The 23,663-nt window shown below is 41.7% G+C and overlaps 2 long non-coding RNA genes across 10 annotated transcripts in view; one reads left to right on the forward strand and one right to left on the reverse strand.

Moving 5' to 3' along the window:
- The window catches only part of LOC307203975, a 68,561-nt gene extending 45,681 nt beyond the window's left edge, over nt 1–22,880 (forward strand). For 3 of the 9 annotated variants that reach the window (XR_013833398.1, XR_013833402.1, XR_013833403.1), the window contains 2 exons: nt 7,784–11,601; nt 12,750–13,356. This is a non-coding gene — a long non-coding RNA (uncharacterized lncRNA). Of the gene's footprint in view, nt 1–7,783; nt 11,602–12,749; nt 13,357–17,527; nt 17,626–22,751 lie in introns of those variants that run through there. The other 6 variants (XR_013833405.1, XR_013833406.1, XR_013833400.1 and 3 more) reach the window with 5 other exon arrangements.
- LOC307203989 lies at nt 22,312–23,324 on the reverse strand. Its single transcript, XR_013833423.1, has 2 exons — nt 23,116–23,324; nt 22,312–22,887 (listed from the first exon to the last, which is right to left on the reverse strand). It is a non-coding gene; the product is annotated as an uncharacterized lncRNA (long non-coding RNA).
- Nucleotides 23,325–23,663: the final 339 nt, after the last annotated feature.

A 23,663-nucleotide genomic window follows, 5' to 3' on the forward strand; every position in this document is an offset into this window, starting at 1 on the left:
AAGGGCCGGTCTCCTGCTGTAGCATTTTCCTCTGTTGCCAATTCACATCTCCTTCAATCTTCCCTGACTAGTTCTGTTTTAACATGGACAATCCTGCTTGAAACGTCTTCACAATTGAAACCATTTCATTTATTTGTTTTATAAACAGAACTCTCACTTGCAAAATTGCCTATATGATTTATACTAAGCAGTCACTACATACCAGTATGTATAAATATTCAAACAGATGACTTTTCAGACAACTGAGCAGATAACAGTCAACAGAGGAAGAGACTACGGGGTCTCCCTAAGGATATGCTAATAGTTTGGTCTGAAAGGGATTTACATTCCAAGCATAGCCACTTGAAGTACAGAGCTTTGTATTTCAGTCATTTGTCCATGTACATTTTTGTCACTCACCGTTATTCAGGACTTTGCCAGTGTTTGGCTAGGAAGCACCTTTTCTGTTCTTGCCAGTGGTTAACTAGCATAGGGAAACATTTCCATTTAATTCTTACCTTTTTAAGTCAGCTGTGTGCTCCCATTCCAGATACTTAATAACCAGCAACATAAAAAGTACCAACTACAGGTGACGGTTGATCCCAGTTCCACCATTTCCTTCCTTTTTTCCTCATTTTCCTAGTTTACTAAGTTTTAGTTTCCAACCTGATGCATTTGCTATGATAGCCAACATTATGGCAATGAATTCCTTAAGCCCGTGTTGTGTACACTGACAGGTAGTGGTTCTCTGTGGTTTTCAGCAGGGATCTTTCCCAGTCCTACCATGGATTGAAGACTTTGGGCAGGCAAGGATTTTCAGTCAATGAGATATGATCACTCAGGTTTTTTACCACCTACGCCAGCTTAATGGAGTAACCTGTCCTGGTTTGCATTCCTCTCTTGGTTTTTTGTTTTTGTTAGTGCATTTCATATTTTTTTATTTCACTTCAGCTGGAATTATGGAATTCTAGAAAGAGAATTCAGGTTTCACTGTTTAAAAAAAGAATGCGTATGTCGTGGCGTGTAGGTAGGGCAATAATTATGTCTGACAAGCAGTATGTGCATGTGTAGGAGAAAGTAGTCTGTACCCCACAACTTAGATACAAACCTGATTATAATGCTCATTAATACTAGAAGTGATTGACTGAGCAACAGTTATGCATCTCCTTCCATCCTGGCTATTGTCATGCTTCTCTCCCTACACTTTATCAGAGCTTTTGAAACATCATTTGTACCTAGAGTCAAGAAAGAAAGGCACTGTTTGCATCTCTATTTTTTCATCCCTCATAGATCATTTAAGCGCTCTTCCCTTTATGTTAAACACCTCAGCAAAAGATAGCAGTGTTGGAAATACTGTATGGGGAATGCAAAGGATAATGTTTGCATGCTTCAAGGAACTGAGTGGAAATGCACTAAAGCAGGCATGGCCAAAGCATGCAGGAGAAATTTGCTTGAAAGCAAGCCAATTATGACAATAAAAAAAATAGTCTGATTATATGTCAGTTTCATATGGTTCACAAAAAATGTGGGGAACCACAGATATTCATATTTTGTGTCGGTAATGCATTCTTTGCATTGCCTTCTGGTACTTTTCCGCGCACAATTCAAAGTATTGGTGCTGACCTTTAAAGCCCTGAACGACCTCGGCCCAGTATATCTGAAGGAGCATCATCACCCCCATCGCCAGCCTTCTGGCGGGTCCTTCACTGCAAGAAGTGAGGTTATAGGGAACCAGGCAGAGGGCCTTTTAGGTAGTGGCACCCACCCTGTGGAACGCCCTCCTGTCAGATGTCAAGGAAATAACTATCTAACTTTTAGAAGACATCTGAAGGAAGCCCTTGCTTAGGGAAGTGTTGGGAGCCGCCCAGAGTGGGTGGGGTATAAATAATAAATTCATCATCATCATCATTATTATTACTTTCTCTTTGTTAGCTCCATTGATTTATAGTTGTTTAAATCTGCTACATTTCTTCCCACTAACAAGATGCAGTCCCATCTGACCCTGGGCTTTGGCAAGAAATGTAGCAGATAAGAAGTGGCAGCACTATCAGTGTGTGTTGGAGGAAGCAGCATGTGTGAGAAAAGAAGATTTAGGAGTTGGGGCATCAGTGACATTTCATAAATATTTCAACTATTCAGAAATGTTTAAAAGGTCATCATTTCGCAAGGCCTAGGGTCAGACGGGACTGCATGTTGTTAGTGTGAGAGCTGCTTCCTCCATGTGTGGTTTGATGCTGCTGTGCAGGAGGAGTGCCCATCTTCAGGCCAGAGGGTTGGCCCTTTGAGACTCTGAAGTTCTCTCAAGGAAGTGGAACCTGGAGGAGATGGTCCAGAGTCAGAGCTCAGAGGACCTCAGTGTGCTCCCAACTTTTATCAGAGAAAGTTGCTCACTCAGAGCTGTCTGGCATTGAGAGAGGGGGTGGGGAGGCAAATGGCTTGCAATGAGCAGAAGGCAGCTAAATGGCAGTCACTGAAAACAAATGCCCTTGCTGCTAGTACATGGTGAAGAAACTATAAACACAAGAGATACTTATAGTTGGTGGTAAACTGTTCTTTGAATTTCAGAGGCAGAAAATATGTACAGTGGTACCTCAGGTTACAGACGCTTCGGGTTGCAAACTCTGCTAACCAGGACGTAGTTGCTCCAGGTTAAGAACTTTGCCCCAGGATAAGAACAGAAATTGTGTGGCAGCAGGAGCAGGAGACCCTATTAGCAAAAGCGCACCTCAGGTTAAGAATGGACCTCTGGAACAAATTAAGTTCTTAACCCAAGGTACCACTGTATATCTATAAAGTTAAAAGCAGCTTGGGATAATATGTTTGGACACATTACGATGACAGAGAGAGAAATGAAGTATTAAAGAATGGAGGACTTAAGATTTGCAGGAGAATAATAGTTTTGCCAATTTCCTTCCAAAATCAGATAAACTTGACAAAGGGGTGGGGGAACTCTTAAGAAAAAAGCAAACAGGGTCTTTGAAATTTCTATAGATATTGACTTTGGGATACTGAAGTGAGAACAGTATACACATACTTGTATTCCCATTTCTTGCAAGGTAGCATGGTGCTCAGCCTGCCAAAAGGACTGCTTCTTCCTCTATCTATTGAATTCTTTAGGGGAAGAAGCAGTCCTTTAAGTATGTGAAGAGGAGACTTAATAATGTAAAAAAACCCCCACAAAAACTTACAGATTTCTCAAGCCTTCTGCGTGGGGGAATACAGAAAGAATTCAGTAGAGCAGTGCTAAAGTGGGCCTGGCCTAAGAGCATGTGAGTGATATGCTTCATGTAAAGCAAACTACAATAGTTTAAAAGAAGCCTGAACTGCTACTAGAAATAAATATTAATGTGTTGGTTTCCTCAAAGTAAATATGTCTATATGGGGTGGGGCCCTGGATTGTAGAATTAACAGCTTGAAGGTTGTCACATCTCTAAAGTCTAGATATAGGAAAAACCCTGTAAAGTAGGAACAAAAACACAGTCAGAAAATAGTGTATGGTTATCAGAGTACTTGGACCTTGTAATCTGATTCCTGTGTCCTGAGATAACTTCCAATGGCTAAAATTACCCATTATTCTACCCTTGGAATCTATTGGATGTCCTGTTATGTTACAAATACATAGCAAAAGTGGTGGAGTAGCTAGGAGTAGCTAGGAGTAGACATTTACTCTGTCAAAATTTGGTGTGATCCCTCCTGATGATGTACTGTATTTGCTTTCCATTTTATGAATCCAGGGCTATTCCTCCACTAGACTTGGGGACAGGTACTGTTTTCATTTTTCATCTTGTAGAATATAGTGCATTTTGCTCCCAGCTGCAACTTCCTTGTGATCTGTGCTAACAGTTGGAGACCGCATTTCATTTTTGATAATAGGTCACCCATCTTCCTTGGTTGCAAATGCATATCACTGCATGAGTTGATTAGATTGTCTGGAAGTATTAATTCCCCCCAAAGTCTTGCTTCCATATCCATTAGCTACTCGGCTGTGTGGCTAACAATTCCAGAGAGCACCTTCAGAGACACTTCATTACCATGCAAATGGAGACTGGCTCCTTTCTATGCAACGTAGCCCTAGCTAGAGGATTACACTATAGCTTTAAGGAGAGCATATGCAGAACACAAATTATTGCAGTCATCAATATTTATACAGCTGCTAAAGTTCATATCTGACAGGAACAGCTTCTACCACAACGACTCGTAAAAGCGAGAGAGATACACTGAGACTGAGAGGTACCCTGCTCACAATTAGGAGCCCCATAATCAAAGTATTTCTGTGATGTTGAAATAAATTGGAATTGGGCTGGTGGTGGGGATCTTTTCTAGCACTAGTTAGTTTCCAGGGGTAAACTTTGGCCACGAAGGATGGTGTCCCTTTCTTATCTATCAGATTGAAGAGCAGCATGCAAGTGGTTGACACTTGCAGATCTGTATAGGAGTGTATTGTCATGCATGCTGAAATATATACTTGATTGCATTCATGTGCCTTGATATTGTGTCATGGCTAAAATTTATCAGTATTATATTCCTTGGAGTCTGTTTATGTTCTGAGTTAACACACATCAATTTGCAGCTGGGTTTAGGAGGAAAGGAGTTAGGATTTTACCTGCAGAAACCTAGTTTAACCTCTCCTGATTGACCATGGATTTAGCAGCTGAAGTACAGAGGAGCAGCATCACACAAAAGAGGGTTCTCTTACCTGAGAGTAATCCATATGGAATTCAGTAGGACTTAATTCTGAGTAGACAGGGTTAGAATCATACTGTTAGTGTCTTATAAAATTATTTGCAAAGGTGTCAGTATTTCAGAGCCATGCTGCTTATTTTCATTGTGGAGGGATTGTGCATGTCCAAATTCATAAAAATGAATTATAGTTTTATTTAAAATGTCCTTAAGAACTGTATCCTGCTAAAGATACAAGTAAGATCACATTATATTCAAAAAATGCTGGCAGATATTCTTGGCTTTCACTTCGGCTTTTAACAAAATTAAACCTACTAAAGTATGGGGACCAAGGCCATATTCACACATCTTTCCAAAGCATATTCTTTATATCTTTTAAAATAAATCTGTTGCATAAATTTGCCATGGCAAGCTTGGTGCAACCATTTAATATTTTTTTCCATTGGGAATAACAGTCTAGGTTAGACCCACATTGTACTCAAATAGTTTTAATTCTGTCCATAGTTGGGACAGGAAGCTCAGTTCACAAAATGTGAAAAGGGTTATAACTTGGGGGAAGTAATGCTGTGTGCTTGCCGCTTTTCCAGTTGGTGAAACTGGTACCTGAAATGAATTAGTCTTTCTACTCATTTCTACGTTCTACTCCAACTATCCAGCTCTTCACTTGTTCCTCCAAATTCCCTCACCCCCTTTAGAAGAAACCCTGAATGTGCAACTGTGGAATAAACAAGATTCTTCTATATTTTCTTCCTGTAATTTGTCTTTGTCTCAGAATGCTCTCTATTGGATGAATTCCAAAATCTTGCTTCATTCTGTGTATCTGAAAGCTAGCCCTGATTTCCAATGGAGTCTTTGTTCCTATCTTAGCTTGTCTCATGCAAATCATTGCCCTGTGTACTTCAAAGGCCTCTCAAGATGAGGAATTCTTCACACTACTCTATGATTCTTACTGACTGGGAAGGCCCAGATTACCTAATTGATGGCTTTGTTCTTGATAGCTTAGATACATCCCACTGATCTGAGCAGCCTCATAACTACACCTTTCAGAAAATGGATATTAGTTTGAATTGAAGTCTGTTGTCCTCACTAGGAGATCTTCATGTTTTAATTAATTTCTTCCTCTTTAAGAGATTAGGATCCTTATCCCATACAATCCTGGGAATTTAACAAGTCTTTTTCTTCCTTCACACATAATTCCATAGCATTATCCTTGGGCTAGCACAGTCCCTCCTCCCACATGCTCACATTTCCTCCTGTGTTTCATGGTTGTCAGCAAATCATTGCTTTCAAATTGGGTAAACTATGGCTTGCTTAAAGCTTAATTTGCTTGTTTTGGAAGTAACAGCAAACCATGCTTTTCTGAGAAAAATGAAGCATAGGAGTGAATTAGAATATGTAAGGGGAGGGTGGCGGGATCGTGCATGTCCAGGTCTTACTCATGCAATGGCAAACCATGATTTGGTGTTTCATATGAACCATGTCTTGGGCGTAGTTGGGGGTGGCAGATCCCCCCCCCCAACTCGATCAAGTAAAACAATAGAAATACTTAACTAACTGACCAATCACGTCAGTTCTGCCCCCCAACCAAGTTCTGCCCCTCCCAACAAAAATCCTGGCCACTCCCATAAACCATGCCTTTGCTTTTTGTGTTATCGCATATGACCCATGCTGTGCTTCTAGTGTATATGTTCGTGTTATTTGCATTATTTTTCTGAGCATTGTTTTACTCCTCTGGTTTGTTAAAAATGTTTTGATTGTTTAGGTATCAAATGTAATTCTAAGGTTTCACTCTCTGAGCCTCAAAAGACCTCTGGACTTTATGCTACTAAATTAATGGATGGAGTCATTGGTCAAAGAAAAGCTGACTGGACTTTGAGTTCAAACAATGAGAAGAGCACAGATTTCTGTAACCAAATTAGTTAGTCTCCCTCTATATCTCAACATTTTGCCCGCTTCTTTGGATTTTAAACACTGGGTGGGCTGCTGCTAGCAAATAACACAGCATTAAGGATTGATTGAAACAAGGGCTGTGTACAAACCATGCATTTAAAGCACACACAAACCTCAAGGATCCTGGGAACTGTAGTTGTTGTTGAGGGTACTAGGAATTGTAACTAGGGGGTTGAGTAAAGTACAGTTCCCATGATTCGTCTTTTGGGGAATATGTGCTTTAAATGTATGATATGTGTGCAGTCTTACTTTACCTCAACCTAATCATTGTATATTAATATCACCCAAAGGGCAGAGACTTTGCTCTGGATCGGATGTAAATGAGCCAGCCTGAGCATTAGACCTGTGTGCTCACCCCTTCCCTCTAGTTCTCTTTCATATGCCACTTGCTGTGGTAATTAAAAAACCCAAAACAGAAGAGAGTCCATGTGGTGTTGTGACTAGAGTGCCAGAGTAGGGCCTGGGACACCAGGATTTAAATCCCCACTTAGCCATGAAGCTCACTGGATGACCTTGGGCTAGTCACTGCCTCTCAGCTTAACCTACCCCACAGAGTTGTTGCTGGGAGTAAATGAATAGGGGGAGAACCAAGTACTCCACCTTGTTCCTTGGATAAAAAGTTGGGGTTATAAATGCAGTAAATAAATAAAAAATCAGTCCCCTTCTCCGCAGAGGGGAAAGTGTGTGAGCCCCAGGTGCACTGTAGGACTTATTTATGTAGTGGGAAACTGGTTTCCTGTTACCTCTGAACTGAGCCTTAGAGGATTAGAAGGACAACTCTACCAGATTGATTTTGGACTTATGACAGTCACACCAAAATCTCTTTCATATGTATATGAGATCATAGAGTACACAGTTAATATAGAAAACTGCATTACATAGAAATGTTCTAACACGCATAGGTCCTAAAGAGAGAGATATTGCACATATCACATCAATTAAGCACACACATATATAAATCATAACGAATATTGTGGCACTTTTAAAAACTAGCAGATTTATTGTGGTGTGAGCTTTCGTGGACTAGAGCCCAGTCCTCTGGAGGATATAAATTATCAGGAGCCTTCTTATGCATGCACATGCAGACCACTTCCATGCAAATATTTTAACATGTGTAAGCGCCCAGAAAGATAGCTGGCTTGCAACATTAAAAGCACCACTCTTTCCCTTTCAGATAAATATATATAGAGAGAGATCATACACAAGCTTTCCCACGTGCATCTGGATGCAATATGTGCAGATGCCTTTGACACATCTGAGCCAATGGCCTGGCAAATTTCCGAGAGTGCAAAAGATGGAGAAAATGATAAGTCAACTGTCAATCTTTAAAATTTTAATGAAGTGAAAATACTGCCTGAACCAGCATGTGAGGAGGAGAGAGACTTCCTTCGGTTTGAACAGATTAAAAAAAAAAAACTCAGGGGGATCAAAGAGGATTAGCACTCCCAATGCTAACACTACTGCTTGGAGTGATGTTTGGGAAAAGGCTATGTAAACCATCTGACAAGAGAAGCTAACCTCCTTTTGGAAAGCCCTGAGCAAACAAATACTAATCACAGAATAAAGGGACAATTAGCGGTGATGTCTCCTGTAATAAATCTACTAACAAGAATACAACCTTCTGGCCATTCACAGCCAGATCCCCAGCCTTGCTGTTTGCTGAGCAGATTAATGGGGACAAATCGGGCAGCTTATTGCAAGGGACAAGCACATTTCTTTGTTTGTCTTGACACAAGGAAGCCAAACCTGCCTGGAATTGTATTTCCAGCTTGATCAACGGGGCATCTGGTCTAACGATTGCTCCAGTTCCAATGTCCATAAGTGGCACCTAATTTCCTCATAAAAGATGCCTCTGCTAGAATAATTGAAAACTAACAGTCAAAAGAAGGACACAGCTAGTCCTGTTGTGACTCACACAGTCATCCTGCAACTTTGGCTTTCTGTGTAAATTATATGGCATGGAGTGCACCTGATGTAAATTAGTGACTTAAATCCATTAAGTGTCACTTTTGATTCACATCTGTAAATGTAAGGGAAATCGACCCCTTATGCCAAGCCATGTTTGCTCTTGAAATGCTTCAGCTCTGATTTTGAGGTGACATTTGGTGCGCATGTAATGAGATTTTTTGAAGTGGTCCCATGATCATATATACATTGAAGAGTTATGTTGGGTTTGGGTATTCCTCAACATAACTTTTCTGGGAACAATGCCATGAATGACATCCTCAGTTCCTGCTGGGTCTGCATACAAGATTATCCATCGAGAAATGATAAGGATATTATGTTCAGACATAACATGGCTGAAGCTCAGTGGAAGATAATCTGTTTTTCATGCAGAAGGTCCCAGGTCAAATCCCCAGAATCTCTAGGTAGGGCTAGGACAGAAACCTGTCTAAAATTTTGGAGAGCTGCTGCCAGTCGGTGTAGGCACTACTGAGCTAAATGGACTAGCAGGCTGACTCAGGGTAAGGCAGCTTCCTGCGTTATAAGTTCCTATGTTCTTTTCAATGTAGTATTACCATTCTCAGGTTTCCATTCTCAGGTTTCTCTTAATCCAACCCAATCAACCCAGGGCCAGTCCTCAGATGAATGCACAGAAATCTTCATGGTCAGATCTTAGCCAGAGCTGTCATGTTTAAGGAACTTGTGAGCATAGGAAGTTCCCTTATATGAGATCAGATTAATGTTCTCGACTAATATTGTCTTCTCTGTGGTTCTTCAGGGTCTCAGGCAGAGAGTCTTTCTCATCTTCTGATATCTGAGATCCTTTTCACTTGGAGATGTGGGGGCTTGAAACTGGGACTACTTTGCGTGTAAATTGTGTGCTTTACCATTGAGTTGTGGTTCTGCCTAAAGAGCCTTAGAGTATATAAGAGAGGGAGTTCATTGTAAATCAAAGTGAAGCTGCAAAAATGTAAATTGGCTATATGCAAAATTATTTAATTTCTTAATTTATCAGCATAGAAGCCTGGTGTATCCTTAAAGAATACAGCCTTACACACCCCTATGGCCATGATCGTGCACAAAGTCAGGTGCATGCAGCTTGTGCTTCTGTACTCTTGAATCTGTGGGTTTGGACAATAATCAAACAGTGGGTTTAGAAGAGAAGATAGGAGATGCCTCCAGCTGGGTTCCCTGCCCCCCGCCCCGGGCCAGAATATCAGGTAAGGCAGCAGTTAACCTCCACATTTTTTTAATGCAAACCAATGTTGCAGTGTCGTGTGTGTGAGCCTTGGATCTATATGGCACACATGCTAATACTACATTGTTGTAGCATTGCACTACAGAGAAGCAGATTCCCTCATGTCTTCTGAACCAGGCAAGGGAGCTCTCCAGCAATATCAGCAGTCAGAATACCTATTGCTGAGCAGGAACTGTCCAGGAGTACAATAGACTAGGAGTAGGACTATGAACCTATTGCATCAGTAGCTTCCACACAGCAGCTGAAAATCAAAGTATCTCGGGTTAAGAACTTAATTCACTCTGGAGGTCCGTTCTTAACCTGAAACTGTTCTTAACCTGAGGTACCACTTTAGCTAATGGGGCTTCCTGCTGCCACCGCACAATATCTGTTCTCATCCTGAAGCAAAGTTCTTAACCCGAGGTACTATTTCTGGGTTAGCGGAGTCTGTAACCTGAAGCGTCTGTAACCTGAAGTGTCTGTAACCCGAGGTACCACTGTACTCAGCCTGGTTATTCCCTGTTGGCCTCGCCCCCACCTTGAAGTACTAGTGAAAGCTTGATCCTGACTGTGCTTATGATAATGATTCATGTTGATTGTGGGGATTCGAGAACTGTAGGATGAATCCAGTGGAAGCATATCAGATCTACTGCATTTCAGTAAGATCTTTGGGATTGCCTCAAGGTGCCCTAGCTATGGTGTTGTATGGTTTATTTATATGTTCCTTTTGGGCTCAAAGGCCCTCAAAGCATGAACAACAGTAATGCATATTAACAACTTGGGACTAGTTTATCTACAAGATTGCCTTACCCCACATGTGCCCACTAACCTACCCAGAGGCTTAGAAAGTTGAGGTAATTTTAATCTGTTTTAGTATTTTAACTTCTGCATAGAGTATGGTTGTGATTCCCCCCTCCCCTTGCTTTATCTTTCTGTAAAGCGCATTGAGGCTTTTTACATTCAAGCGGTATATAACTTTCATGAAATAAATAATATCAATGCAAAATAAAGATGCAGTAAAATTACAAGACATGCAATAAATAAAACAATATGAAATAGTTTTAAAATTCAGACATGAACGTTAACTATGTGATGATATCCTTCCATTCTCCTTTGCTTCTTTGCAGGAGCAAAGATATCATTAGAACTACCTGAGACACCATGTTAGATGTTAGGCTGTCCCAGGTCATCTGGTCCTGGTTCATGCTGGGACTGATGCTGATGTCCTGAGGATGTCTCATAATAATCCAGCTATAGGAGCTTGGCAGGTCCCAATGTTTCCGCACTGCCACTCAGGAATGGGTCTCAGGAGGTGGCTCAGTGGTGCTTTAGGGCATAATATTCAACATCACAGATTAATCATGTCTTAAAACCCTTTAAATACACTTTTGAGTTAGGGTGGCTTAAGAATGTAGTTTCCATTCTTTTGCTGCATATTTGTGTGTGAGGATTGTACACTATGTTAACTATAATGAATATTGCGGCGCAGGAAGGAAAAGTTTCAACGTTGTTTAACTGAGGATAAAAGGTGTGTTCTTTGTCCATGTCATTTAAGCTCCAGGTGCAGAGTTTTGTGAATGTGTCATATTTGGGGCTTTCCACTGTTTCATGTAGGAGACAAGCTTTATTGCACATGGATACAAGGCACCAAGGCAGCTCCATATCGCCTAAGGTTCTCTCTTTGGCCTGCAGCAGGGTTGGGAACAAGTAGCCCTCCAAACATCATTGGACTCGCATCACCTCTGGCTGTTACCCATGCAGGCTGGGGCTGAGAAGAGTTGACAGTCCAACAACATGCTTCTTGTTTCATGGTGATTTATATGTATTCATCTAGATCATTTACTCAGAGTGAACACTACTCTTGAACTTGTCTTTAATGTCATCTTTCCATTCTGTCAGATGCAATTCTGACAGTTAACTGACAGCATATTTATCTATTTGTTTTGGCTCTTTATATCCCACCACCTCAAGAAATGTTTGATGCTGCTTGCAACAGTTTGCTCCTGCTTGATTCCTTTGACCCTGCATATTACAGTCACCAAGCCAACATTTGGCTTAGTGTGTTGTCAGAACCCAATAATGTGGTTAAACTCTGTCCTCCTTAACCTGTAGCCAAGAACAAAACTGCTGCAATCTCTTTCTGAGAGCCAGCATTTGCACTAAACCATAGTTTTTGCCTTAGCATTACACGCAAATATGTCCAGTGTAGCTAGTATAGTACTGAGCTAGATGGACCAATGGTTTCATTGGGAATGAGTCAGTGTCCTTTGTTCCTAGTCGTGGTCCAGATCCTTAAGGAGGAGCTATTGGTGATGGAGCATGTGTGTTGTATACAGAAGATTCCTAGTTCACTATCTCCAATAGTGCTAGGAAATAACCTTCTCTGAAACACAACAGATGCATTATCAGTAGATGATCCAGAGCTAAAAGGGGCTATAGTCTGACTTGGTATAAAGCTATTTCCTTATCCTTATGTTGTGACTTGGCAACATGGAGGAATTCCTTCCAAGTATATAGTTGGTGCAGCTGAAATATTAAATACACTTCCTTTGTTGCCTTCCATTTCATTTACAAGTATTTCCACATTGCTGGCTACAACTTAATACTTGTTTGCCACCAACATTTATGACCAGACATTATACAAAGCAGAAAAGTCACATAGAGTCCTTTGGAGTAAAAGTATTTTTTCATAAAGCTTTTTCTAAGAACTGGGGGTTTCCAGCCTCACTGAGAGAAGCCTTCAATTTCCTGCTTGTCTTATATACATTGGAAGCAATTTCTTCCAAGTTGTTGTCTGTGAACTTGATTGCTTAAGAATCCAGCCCAATAGGCTCTGTTTGAATAGCATTAACCAGAATACACGTTAACATGCTACAAGTAATCTGGATAAACAGTGATAAGACAAAAGAAAATAAGCATTATGCATGCTAAGCACAAATAAATGAAACTTATTTGATAGGCCAACCTTTGTCTACAGTGGGAATGACAAAGTAAATTGGAGGAGTGAGATTGGAGCGAAGCGGTAAACATCTGTCACAGGGAGCATTTTACAGAAGGCTTGAATTGAGTTGAGCAAGATGACACAACCAGAGTGAACGCATTTCGAAATCATCTTCATTTGGCTGGAGCTCATTAAATTTCACACTCAATAAGCAGGATACATGCAAGAATGTGGGGGCTGGATGGGAAGAGGGTAGATAACAGAGACACTGCATCTAGCCTTGGCGACTGAATTGAAACTGCTAATCAGTCTACTCCTGATTATGTGGAACTGAAGCTAGACAAAACTGCATAACAGGACTGGAAAGGAAGAAAATGAACATGAGATGATCAGATTTCTTTAATAACAAATAATTCTTGCATTTCATTGCCTTTTGGTCTCACTGTTCTCATTTTTCCTGTATTACCTGCATGTGTTCTGAATCTCGTCTGTCACTATAGATATTATCTTCCTTATGAGGACAACACTTCATGCATCTGATAATGTGGGTTCAGGTCAATGAAAGCTTATGCCATAAGAAATCTGTTAGTCAAATTCTCTCTGTGTGTGTATGTGTGTGTGTTCATGTGTGTGTTTGCTGTAACAGACTAGAATGGCTATCTGGAATTTAATCAGAAGTTGATCCAAACTCCTGAATACAGCAAGGGGGTAAATCCTACCCTGCAACTCAAAGGTGAGAGCATTTCAGGGACCCCACCATCTAACTCGGGGGTGGGACACTTCAAGCCCAGTGGCCAAATGGGGGGCCCCATGCCTCTCTTTCTGGCCACTGGGACTCCTCCCTGGCCAAAGTAGTCTTCTATGAACACAGTTTTAACAGTGAGTCCATAAGTGACTGTGGAGGCCAATTCTGGATCCCCACATCCTTCTACAGTGGGGTCATAGGTTTCCAGGTGGGAATAGATCATGATGAGAGTTTGGCAACTTGCCTTCCACTTAACACGTTTCTCCCTTTTGTCCTGAGTTCAAGCATCTTCAAAGTCCATGAGGCTGTTCTCCAATTGGAGCACTTGCAGGCCAGTGTTTCCCAGTTTTCGGTGTTTATACTATATATTTTTTTAGATTTGCCTTGAGAGAGTCTTTAAACCTCTTTTGTTGACCACCAGCATTCCGCTTTCCATTTTAAGTTTGGAATAGAGTAGTTGCTTTGGAAGATGATAATCAGACATTCTCACAACATGGCCAGTCCAATGAAGTTGATGTTGAAGAATCATTGCTTCGATACTGGTGATCTTTGACTAGCATTAGTACACTGACACTACTCTTGTGCAAAGTAGTAGCTCCTGTGCAATGTACTAGCAAAAGCAGCATGTGATGGTGGTTTTTACAGCTCTATATGAAATGGATGCATCATTGTCTCCAGGATAATATCTGCAAGCTTGGGTTATTTTCAGATACTTTGTATAACTGGCACTGTGTGGAATTATTCATAAAGTAAATGTGTGTAGTAACCATGAAAGAGTGGGAGGACTCTCAACATTAATCTGGAAGTGTGATTAAGGAAGTTCTGTAGATCAGTGGTGGCGAACCTATGGCACACATGCCAGAGGAGGCACTCAGAGTTCTCTTTGTGGGCACGTACACTTTTGCCCCAGCACAGAGCCGGCAGCAGGCGAGGGCATCAAGTCCTCAGCTCAACTTGTGTCTGAGTAGAAGCACCTTGGATGGGGCATTGGGGTGTGTGTGTGCAAAACGGAGCCACAACCTCCAGGGTGCGTGTTTTCCCTTGGGGAGCCTCTGCTGTGGGTGGGGAGGGCGCAGCGCTGTGCACGTGCTCAGAAGCATGCTGATGCATTGGTGGGCCACCCAGAGCTCCAAGCAGCCACCTTCCTCCTGCTGCTGTGAGGTTGAGCCTTTACACACCCTCCGGCCAGGGTATATCCCTTGCCTGCTCGCTTGCCGCCCAGCCTGCCTTCCCTCACTCTGAAAACGGAAGTGTGGCAATCAAAACGGAAGTTATACTGAGAACAGAGCACTTTCCGCTTCCGAAAAAAGTTTGAAAACCTGAACACTCATTTCCGGGTTTGAAGTTTTCGGGTTCCGAGTAGTTCGAGAACTAAGCTGTTCAAAAACCAAGGTACCACTGTATTGCTCCACTCTCTCTCCACATGGCTGCGCCAACCTCCCCTTCTAAACTAAACTCAGTATTCAGGTTAAATTACCGTGTTGGCACTTTGTGATAAATAAGTGGGTTTTGGGTTGCAGTTTGGGCACTTGGTCTCTAAAAGGTTTGCCCTCACTGCTATAGATGTACAGAAATTGTTGTGGGTAATGACAAAATATTGTGTAACATCAATGATTCCCCTTGTGGGGTGTGTGTGTGTGTGTGTGTGTGTGTTGATAATAAAACTCAAAGAGTTTGTGTTCAAGAATGCTGGTGGGTTTATTCTTTGACCCGGATGTGAAATCCCCTCTTCCTTTCAGTGGTTTATTGCACCTAAAGTTAATACCCTATCTTAAAGGTTTGCTGACATTCTTGACTCCCAATGCTGGTTCACCAGGGCCATGAACATTAAGAGCACAACTTGATCTGACACCAGGAGATCTATGATCATATCACTTGCTACTTTCAAAAGTGCAGTTAGGGTCACCAAATATGATCAGGATCATGACACTGGAGAAGGGAGGGATCACCTTTTTTTTTTTTTTTTTACACCATTGAGAAGATTTAATAAAAATGTAGAAACCACAAACAAAAAGGAAAAAGACAGTTGCACAACTAAATTGAGTCCTAACTCATTTCACTTTTCAAAAAAGCTACTTGGGACCACTTCACTCCTTTTCCCCATTTCCCCAGTGAAAATCCATAGCTGCAATTTGCACTTATCACAGTGCTAGTTTTAATCTGGTCTTCTCCTCTTCCTTTTTAAACTGAATATTTAAAAACTGGGCAATTCTTTTTAATAATTATTTTAAGGAAATGCATTGCTACATTTTTTATTGCTGTTAGCTAAGTCTAAAGTGGACTTATTAGAACATAATTGACTGTCCCTGATGTATAATAATAATAATAGGTAAAGGTAAAGGTACCCCTGCCCATACGGGCCAGACCTGTCCGACTCTAGGGTTGCGTGCTCATCTCGCTCTAGAGGCCGGGAGCCAGTGCTGTCCGAAGACACTTCCGGGTCACGTGGCCAGTGTGACGAAGCTGCAGCTGGCGAACCAGCACCAGCGCAGCACACGGAAACGCTGTTTACCTTCCCGCTATAAAGCGGTACCTATTTATCTACTTGCACTTGAGTGCTTTCGAACTGCTAGGTGGGCAGGAGCTGGGACCGAACGATGGGAGCTCACCCCGCCGCGGGGATTCGAACTGCCGACCATATGATCGGCAAGTCCTAGGCACTGAGGTTTTACCCACAGCGCCACCCGCGTCCCAATAATAATAATAATAATAATAATAATAATAATAATAATAATAATAATAATTTATTATTTGTATCCCGCCCATCTGGCTGGGTTTCCCCAGCCACTCTGGGTGGCTTCCAACAAAGATTAAAAATACATTAAAATGTTACATATTAAAAACTTCCCTGAACAGGGCTGCCTTCAGATGTCTTCTAAATGTCAGGTAGTTGTTTATCTCTTTGACATCTGATGGGAGGGTGTTCCACAGGGCGGGCGCCACTACCGAGAAGGCCCTCTGCCTGGTTCCCTGTAGCTTTGCTTCTCTCAGTGAGGGAACTGCCAGAAGGCCCTCAGCGCTGGACCTCAGCATCTGGGCAAAACAATGTGGGTGGAGACGCTGCTTCAGGTATACTAGGCCAAGGCCGTTTAGGGCTTTAAAGGTCAACACCAACACTTTGAATTGTGCTCAGAAACGCACTGGGAGTCAATGTAGGTCTTTCAAGACTGGTGTTATGTGGTCTCGGCAGCCGCCTCCAGTCACCAGTCTAGCTGCCGAATTCTGGATTAGTTGTAGTTTCCGGGTCAAGAATGCATTAAGGTATAGTCCTTGATTGAAAGTAGATTGAAATAGTTTCCATCTCTTCTCTTTTAGCTGTGGTGGGGTGGGCAGGCAGTGTTTTCCTATGACTAATGGCTAAAAACAAACAGATTGAACTACTTGGGGCCTAAGGACAACACTTCAAAAAACTGATAAAGCAGGCTCTGACCCACAAAAGGCTCCTTTCTATTATAATAAATTTAATAATCTTTTAAGGATTTGCTGCAACAGGCTAACATAGCCATCACTCTGTTATGTATCTTTAAAGTTTACAATAACACTTTGGATCAAACACATAACTATCATCAGCTATAGCTAAGATTTTCAAAAAAATCTGTATGGCTTTAATAGTTGAAAGCCATGATAACGAGAGCCAGTTAAGGTCACTGGTCAAGGGCTCAAGTGACAGTTGCTTCCACATACCATAACATAGTAACAATTTCTGCTTTTCACTGATTTATTGCTGAATTTGTCCTGTCAGGAAGCAGACCAATTCAGAGCAGTGATTTAAGGAAATCTTTTAATAAAGGCACTTGGCAGAACTCCCCACTTGTCACCTTGCACAGCATTTAATATTCCAGTGTAACGTGACTGTTCATTTCTATTACAGTGGAGAATAATTGTTTTGATAATTGTTTGATAACGTGTTATTTTCAGGTAATTTATTTCTACTTTTTCCGCGTGGTGGATTCTCCTGTGTCCCTGGAGCAACGAGAGCTGCTGCAGGAGAAATGGAAGGCTTTGTATTACTTTGGAATTAATATTTATTTGGTTTCTTCACTTGCTCAAGAACAAGAGACTCCATGAATAATACATAGGCCCAAAGATGCCAAGATAGGAGGCTTTATATTCTGAATGCCAGTAGGATCCAGAAAACTTAAATCGAAGGTAAGAATCATCATTGTCAGGTGCATCAGGCATGGCTCAGGCAAATGGGAATTCGAGTTCACTTCAAGGCCCATGTTTTTTAAAAAAAATAAAAATGAAGGCAGACCCATTATTATCTTGGGGTAAATGGGGGTAGGAATGACCTGGGAAAAACAGACCACCAGAATGAAATACAGATTCAAAATTTGAAATGCACTGGAAAATCTTCCGAGGAGATTTGCATGTTGCTTTCTTGACTTGGATGTATGACTCCTGAGTGTAAATTACTGGGCATGTTTCCTAGCTTCAGATACTTCACTGTTATGTATTTTACTTTATATATGGTCCCAGAACATGCTTGCCAAAGCTAAATAGGTCATGGTCTTGATTAGTGTCAGGATGAGAAACCACTGCCTGTTCCTCTGGTTCAGGAAATGAAGCAACTCAGTCTATGATATATGAGCTGGAGGCTCCAACCTTTTCCTGATTAGGATAGGTGTTTTCATGAGCTTCCCTATCCTGAGTTAATTTCATATGTGGTGGTGGCCCTGAAGCTCTTCCCCGGTTGACTGTCTCCTCTGATCCTGTGAATGTTGAGCGGGTGACCTGAGAGCAAGTCAGGAACCCATGCAGCTGTTGTGGTGTGTCTTCCAATCCTGTGGCAGCAATGTCTAGATCCAACAGCTTTTCAGGGTTTCCAGTGGTATGGAGATCTGCTGCGTTGTCCTGCTCTGTGTATGGGGATACCTGAAGTTCCAGAGATGCCATCTACCTGGGAATCCCATGCACACTGCATATAATAGAAGAAAGACAGGGTATAAAAGTAATAAATAAATATTAGCAGAATAATGTATCTTACAGCTAAGAATTTTGCAGAAATGTAAAGGCCCAATGTAACCTCAGATAACTTCCCAGCTTCAAAAGGGGAAATGACATGCTGTTGATCCTAAAAGCTGCTTTTCTTAGTACAAGAAGTGGTGTGTAGTTGTTTTTAATGCCTGCCTGCTACATATCCCAAGAGAAACTCCATCTTAGCTTTTGGGTGACATGTTTTCCTTTGTTATCTCACATCAGTCCTGACACTGAAATTAGTCCGCTAATGCAGCCATCATGGTGCAACAAGATAAAGGGTCAAAAGATGCAGACATTTCTTATCACCCACTGGGTGGATAGATGTGAGCTGGTCAATAAGTGCTTAGTAATGTGTTCACGTTGTATGGAGCTTTTGAACTAATAGACATGTCAGCATAGTCCAAGAAGCTGATGTTTGTACATTTGGGATTGGCGTTGACATTCCACTTCTTCCAGTCTTGCTCTTCTAAATGTAATAAGCAGAACAATTGCTTCTCTGATCAATCATCTTGTTCCAAGTTGCTTTCTCTCCACCCCCCAAACCTTCCCCACGCTTTCTTTCATCAAGGGGTGCCTGATAAACACCATGTTTCACTAAACGAAAGGATAAGTGATGAGGCAGGCTAACAACTATCTATTCTGAGACTTCTTATTGAGAGAGACATGAAATTAAGGCATGAGCATCAATGATGATAAGTCTACTTGGTTTTTGTAGTTCCCAGAGCATGAAATTATTGGGGATTTCCTGGTGCATCTTCCTTACTTCATGCCTTTCAGATTCTATAATATGCTGGATAATGCAGGCAAAACTAGACTGCATGCAGTTAATTGAAATACACAAAGCAGAGTGAGTTCCTTTCTCATCAGTAAGGTGCAGTGTACTGAAATCTGAATTGTGCTGATCACTTGAGTCACTGTGTCTGTTTTCCAAAAAAAACTGAACAGTTGCATCATCTATACAGCGGTTGTGTTTGCCATGATAAATCCCCGAAGTGGGAAAGAATGGTACATGTCTCAAAACACTTTGGGTTCTGTTATTGGCAGCCTTGAGCATTTCCGTTATACTGGAAAGGTTGCGGAGCTAACCCATTAGGCAAAGCGCAGTCTATAGCAAAGTTTGCTTAAAGCAACAGGGGAGCTGTCCGGCACAGCAATCCATGCCAGAGCAGAAGCATCAGCCTAGGCGAAGGGCATGAAACCTATTTGGCTCTGTCAGCCAGATCCTAGCCCATAGGCCAAACTTGACATCACAGTGCCATCGGGCAATTGGGCACTTTCAAAGAGGGGCTTTCAATTGGGTGCTTACAAAAGGCTTGTAAAGAGCACCCGAAGCTTCCATTTTTGCACCCTATTAGTTGCCTATAACCTAGACAATTAATTAATTAGATATGTAAGTTGCATACAGTATTTCAAGACTTGTCAGCATTGCCTGTGCAGCTTTGGTGACAGTTCAGAAAATGCAGTTGGTACAGAAATGTAGTAGCTGGACTGCAATGTGGGACTACACACCCAGTCCACCTCTTGCTCATATTAAAAGAGCCTCAGTGGCTGCTGATCTATTTCCAAGTCTGATATAAAGGTGCTAGCGCTAACCTATAAAGACCTAACTGGACCCAGGTATCTCAAGGGATACCTGCTGCTCTATCAACATGCCCACGTACAGAGGTCATCTGCTGGTGGCATTCTCTAATGACACTGCTATCAGAAGAGAGGCAGGTAGTGGTCAGAAGACATCTGCTGTGGTTCCCCCATTGTGGAGCTCTCTCCCCAAGGAGACAAAAAAAAAGCTACTTCTGCACACAATGCATAGTTCATTATGTAATTTGCTCCTACAGCAGGCAGTGATGACCACCAACTTGGATTGTTTTAAATGAGGATTGGACAAATTCATGGAGAATAAAGCTATCAGTGGCTTATTAACCATTATACCTCCACTGTTGGAGGCCGTACATATGAATGCTAGTTGCTGAGAATTGTGACTGGGATGAGTACTATTAGGTCCTGCTTGTGTGCTTCCCATAAATATTAAGCTTGTCACTGTGAGAACAAGATGCCGGTCTAGATAGGCCACTGCCCTGATCCAAAAGGCTCTTGCTTTTTTATTTTCCAGGCACTAGGGTAAGACCCTTTTGTTCACCTAAGGTTTTTAGATAATGCTAGTTGGTTTTTTAAAACTATAGTTTGGACAGGATAGGTCCATTGTTAATTATATTTTTATGTGATTATACATTGCACGTAATTCAATTTATATAGGGTGATATATCCATTAAAAATAGATTTTAAATAATGTTGGGGAGTTCACATATGCTAACTGTTGCACCCATTCATAAGAAGGGCTTGTTTAAAGTAGCATATTAGCATTAATGCATTTCCCACTGTCATAAAAGGCAGAAATACATTGTTAATTTCCACCCTTATTTTAATTTGAGACTGATGAAGAAAGGGATCTGTGCAGCTTGGAATCCTGCTAGTTCAAAGGGATTAATTAAAATAAATGCTTATTTCATCTCCCTTGTAATTTATTTAGCAAGGCTCTATAGTGTAGGTAAAATAACCATAGTAGCCACCCTGAGAGATAAAGGTATCTCAAAGTATGAGGGATGAGTTTCAGTATTAGACATTATTGTTTATAGATTCTGGAACGGAAGTGAATTTGCTCTGAAAGCAGCAGTTGAATCCACACAGATGTTAAGAAAAATCTGATACAGACAAACTGTTAGTTGATCTTTAATTAGTTGCCAGGTTTGGAAACTAGAGAGAAGCCTTACAAACATGGTTCATTGTAGGCAAGTAAATGTGTCCTTTATGAGTTTGCAAATTGCTTAATAGAGCAGCAGAGCTCTTTGATAAAATAAGCAATGGGAAGAAGAAGAAGAAGAAGAAGAAGAAGAAGAAGAAGAAGAAGAAGAGGAGGAGGAGGAGGAGTTTGGATTTGATATCCCGCCTTTCACTCCCTTTAAGGAGTCTCAAAGCGGCTAACATTCTCCTTTCCCTTCCTCCCCCACAACAAACACTCTGTGAGGTGAGTGGGGCTGAGAGACTTCAGAGAAGTGTGACTGGCCCAAGGTCACCCAGCAGCTGCATGTGGAGGAGCGGGGAAGTGAACCCGGTTCCCCAGATTACGAGACTACCGCTCTTAACCACTACACCACACTGGGCAGACTTTCTTGCTCAGAATTTGCACATTCAAGAGACACTTTGAAGTAAGTTATCAGGTGGACCTGTTTACCTGAAAGGATGACACACTTTCACACTTTGTGTTGATGTAGATGTTGATGCAGCATGCTGGCACCAGGTTGGCGAAGGCCACTCCAGATGATGTCCCCAAAGCTACTCTCTGCTTTGAAAGTTCAGGGTCCTGGGCAGTGATTCTGGTAAAGCTCTGAACTTCTACTTTCAGAGGCTCGGAATGATCAGAAAACAGTGCTAACGCTAATGAATAAAAGCAGCATTAAAGGCTTTTAATTTTGCTTGTGCCAAAAATTCTGAATCCCAAGAAAGTTTCTTTGGTAAAACATTGTTGCTGGTTCACAAATATACCTGTTTCTATAGGATCTTACATTTAAACTTAAGAAAGCCTTCACAGTTCTAAAGACAAAGGTTCCAATTTTGTTCAGGCCTTCCAGCTTTGGAAAAATCATCTACACTTTTAAATATTTATTCACAATTTACCCTGACAGCTAGAAATGTGATTTTTTAAAGCCAGCAACTCAACTGAATACAACTCTTGAGTTCCTATGTGTGTATGGAACATATTAACACTCAATTCATGCTATCCTTTCAAATCATAGTGTTGTGGAACTATTCACACAAACTATCTCTTCACAGGAAAATGAAAGGTTTTGTTTTTTTAAAAAAGCATCCCTTATTATATTAGAATTATGAAAAAGAGCCTAGATTGCATTGTGTGATTTGTGATCATGATTTTTTAATCCTAGGCATTTTTCCTACAATATGCTTTGCAGCATGTACACATGAATAATTTTCATCCCTGCCCATTCCTCTCTTTATTAGTAATCCCACTGAGCCCTCTTTGTCCCTCTTCATTCTACATTTCCACCCCCCACTGTCTTGCTCTTTTCAAATGTAATCATTAATATCAGAAAATTAACTGATTCAAATGAGCGCAATTGTCTGTGCTTTGAATATTCCCAAGGTTGCATCCAGGGGTGGCACTCACACATCTCATTTGCATCTCAGAGAAATGGGCTCATCCGGTTAAATGTTATGTTAAATGCACCACCTTCTGATATGTGTGAAGCAATGTATTAATAAACTGGGTAATTGTCAATTAGACATTCTAGAGGCATTTCGTTCACAATGGAGAGAACTGCAAATTTTCTTCTGGTGGAAGCCAGCACAGATCTGAAGTCCAAGAAGCTGCCCCCATTTTAACAGTGTGGCTAACAACACTATCCTATACAGTGGTACCTTGGGTTACATACGCTTCAGGTTACAGACTCCGCTAACCCAAAAATATTGCTTCAGGTTAAGAACTTTGCTTCAGGATGAGAACAGAAATCGTGCTCCGGCGGCGCGGCAGCAGCAGGAGGCCCCATTAGCTAAAGTGGTGCTTCAGGTTAAGAACAGTTTCAGGTTAAGAACGGACCTCTGAAACGAATTAAGTACTTAACCCGAGGTACCACTGTACACATCTACTCAGAGCTAAGTCACTTGAGTTCCATGGGGTGTACTCCTAAGACAGTAAATATAGGATTAGAGCCTTAGTAGACAGAGTAGAGGACACAGCATTGAACATATTGGGGAAACTTGGGTTCAAACCTCTGTTCAACAATGCAGGTGATAAGTCCCTAACTCTCACCCTAACTCAACTCGGAGAGATGCAAAGAAGCAGGGATATCATGTATGCCATTGTCAGGGAACTGCCATCGGAGCCAAAGGAGGAGAGAGGGCTCCAGAGGGATGCCGGAGAGGGTCCCAGTAGGGAGAGAGGCAGCCCATCAGCTGGGGAAGGAAATCAGCGTAGCACCAGTGGAGAAGGGGGGCAGATGGGGGAATCAGAGAAAAGGCTCCTGGACTCCTCACCGGAGACCAGCGGGAAGAGCACAGGTCCTCCGCTGCCCACACCCTCCCTGCGCAGAAGACTTCCGTGCAGGGAGAGTAGGAGGCGACTGGGCGTCAAAGAACTTCTTTGCTGGAAGAAGTTCAAGAAACGCCCACTGACGGATTCTGCCAGCGACTGAGAC

This window comes from Podarcis cretensis, assembly GCF_951804945.1.
Source record: "Podarcis cretensis genome assembly, chromosome: 15".
Classification (NCBI taxonomy): Eukaryota; Metazoa; Chordata; class Lepidosauria; order Squamata; family Lacertidae; genus Podarcis; species Podarcis cretensis.